The sequence below is a fragment of the Urtica dioica genome, chromosome 1 (genome assembly GCF_054948205.1).
Source record: "Urtica dioica subsp. dioica isolate 48M chromosome 1, U.dioica_male_clone48M_v1_H2, whole genome shotgun sequence".
Taxonomy (NCBI): Eukaryota; Viridiplantae; Streptophyta; class Magnoliopsida; order Rosales; family Urticaceae; genus Urtica; species Urtica dioica.
In genome coordinates this window covers 53,793,363-53,796,018 of record NC_142756.1, presented here as the reverse complement: position 1 = coordinate 53,796,018, position 2,656 = coordinate 53,793,363, and the positions used below count along the sequence as shown (strand labels likewise).

The window sequence follows — 2,656 nt, the reverse complement described above, 5'->3', positions numbered from 1 at the left end:
TCATCCAAAAGAGTCAGGATTCAATTTGGACACTGGCCAGTTCATTTATTCACACTCCAAGGAACAAAGCATGAGGTGACATACATTGCATTTCAGCAATCTTGTACATGAATTCCATATCTATGAGAACTTCACAAAGTTACTCATGACATTCTCACAACTAAGTACTTCACCAATAGGCCCTGTTCGGAATCACATAGTGAGTCCGAACTCTGACTTTCTCAAATGAGAATACTAAGGTGTGAAATGACATGTCTCATTTCACGATTAAGGTAAGCACGATGCAAGTCATACGTAGTGACTTCGAGTCATAAGAGGTTAAATGGTTTGTTCTTATCTTGTCTCTAGAAGTGCACTGGTCAATTCAGTACCTTCGAAAGATACCTAGAAGAACTATAGAGTCTCCAACTCTCAATGCCTCATAACCAGACATCATAGATTTTTCTAACAATCATACTGAGGTCAATAGTCCTTTGACCCTTAGATTGCGAATATATCGTTTTAAGCAAACTACGAAGAGTTTGTTCATGCAAATCTACATTTGTCTCTTCGTAAGTTGTTAAGTTTGTTTATGGACTAAAAGACTAAGGTTTTATCATAAAGCTTCAAACAAAGAAAGAATGAATGAACGTTTCAACTTTATTATTAATGAATAAGCAATTACAAGCAAGAGTCTTCATGAGACTTTATTACATCAAATGCATAATATAAAGATTCAACTCTTCTTATGGGCACCATTGACAACACCTACATCATCCTCGGCGAAGGGACACGCCAATGACGCCAGCCCGTGTTATCCTCGGCCAAGGGGGCCCACAAGTGACCTCTTGGTCGCCTATAAATATAGGCGCCACTCACCTTCTCTAGGTAACCCATTTTTGAGTCCAGAAACGCTGTAGGACGCAGACTTCACTCGTTTCCTCATCTTTGGCCTCTCACCCTATAAATCCTCTATACTCCACCTCAATCCCACTAATGTTGAGCGTCGGAGAGGTAAACAGAGGCACCCCCTCTATTTTCCCTTCTTAGCTCACGGTCCTCTCACCTTTTCCAGGTACCCCGGCGAGCTCAAACACCATCGACAGCCAAGGGAAGATCTGGGCAACCAGGTCCGACACGCTCGAGCCCAGGCGAGGCCACTTGGTCCGGCCTCGGGTCTAACCGCCTGTGGCTCCTAAATCGTTGTCCGAAAAACAGCGACAACATATATATATATATATATATATATATTACTTGGAACAACGGGATTTTCTTGGCAGAAGCACCTGCTTTGCAGACTGCGGCGGACACTGCCCAATTGAAATTGTAGCAAGCTAGAATGGGCACAACAGATTGTTATTAATTATGTGGTTACTTTAAAAGTGGTAGGAAAGTCTAAGGCATTGCGCTCCTTCATAAGTTCGTCTGAAGAATGGCGACTAAACTTTTTCCCAAGAAGCTCAGGAGTTTCTTTCACAAGTTGTTGCAGAATTGCATCAATTTCTTCCTGTCTCACCGGGTCCTAAAGAAAAGGGAAACTTAGCCCGCAATCCATTGTTACAAAAATATATATATTTATATATATATATATATATATATATTTAGGTATCAGTAAGAACTAAACAAAATACAAAGTGTCTTGTTGAAAGCAAGAATTGTATAAGCGTACATTTGTATACTATCAAAATTTATTTGCTTACGTGCCCTTTTTGACACAGACTTCGGAGGAATTCCATTACATATTTCCTCTGTTTGCTTCTCCTACAAAATAAAGGAAGAAATAAAGCCTTACGGATACTAATAATGTCAATTTCAAAACCAATCTGCTCGCTCCCGAAATACATTTTTTTATATAGAGACCTTGATATAGAACTTACAATAAAGCCTGTCGAGGAGCGAAATTCCGACTCACCAAAACTTATACTTGTTGGAACACGACTGGGTTCGATTGAGTAAGACTCTGGCGCAGATCGGCTTAAGCACAATCGACAAATATCCATAAGATCTCAGCCGCCGGAGATCGGCTTTGTGATCCCATGTGTCTCAGCCGCCAGCTTCGTTGACGAAGACTTACCCGGACTCCCAAAAATCGACAAACATCCATAAGATCTCAGCCTCCGAAGATCGGCTTTGTGATCCTATGTGTCTCAGCCGCCGGCTTTGTTGACGAAGACTTACCCGGACTCTCAGAGCCAACCATCTCTCTAGACGAACAAGGAAACCCTAGAAAATCGAAAAGAGGAAAACGAACAGGTTACGTTGTGGCTCTCTCTTCTCCAACTTTATTACGATTGAAAGACTTAAAGATGGCTTTTTCTTCTTCTCTAATTTTCTCTTCTATAATTTCAAAATAATTCATTCAAGTGACGTGTCGAATTATGATTGATTAAAAACAAAAAGGAATAGTCTATAAATAGTGAAGTAGTCATTCTGACTTATTATATTATATAGATATATATATATTTATATATATATATATATATATATCTACAAGCGGAATGCCCGTGCGTTACTGCGGGATGTTATTGATGTTAAACAATTGTTTGAAGTATTTCATTATATTTTGTGAAAATAAATATTTATGTAAATAATGGTAGAAGTCCATATATAAAGCAATTTCCGAAATCAGCCCAATATAATCTTTACTTCATGAAATTAAACGGAATTGAAAGCCCAA

The 2,656-nt window shown here is 39.1% G+C and overlaps 1 long non-coding RNA gene across 1 annotated transcript; it reads right to left on the bottom strand.

Moving 5' to 3' along the window:
- Positions 1-1,390: 1,390 nt before the first annotated feature.
- Positions 1,391-2,260, bottom strand: LOC149408122 (uncharacterized). The gene is made up of 3 exons (XR_016301783.1): positions 1,857-2,260; positions 1,649-1,740; positions 1,391-1,501 (listed from the first exon to the last, which is right to left on the bottom strand). It is a non-coding gene; the product is annotated as an uncharacterized LOC149408122 (long non-coding RNA).
- Between the last annotated feature and the right edge of the window lie 396 nt (positions 2,261-2,656).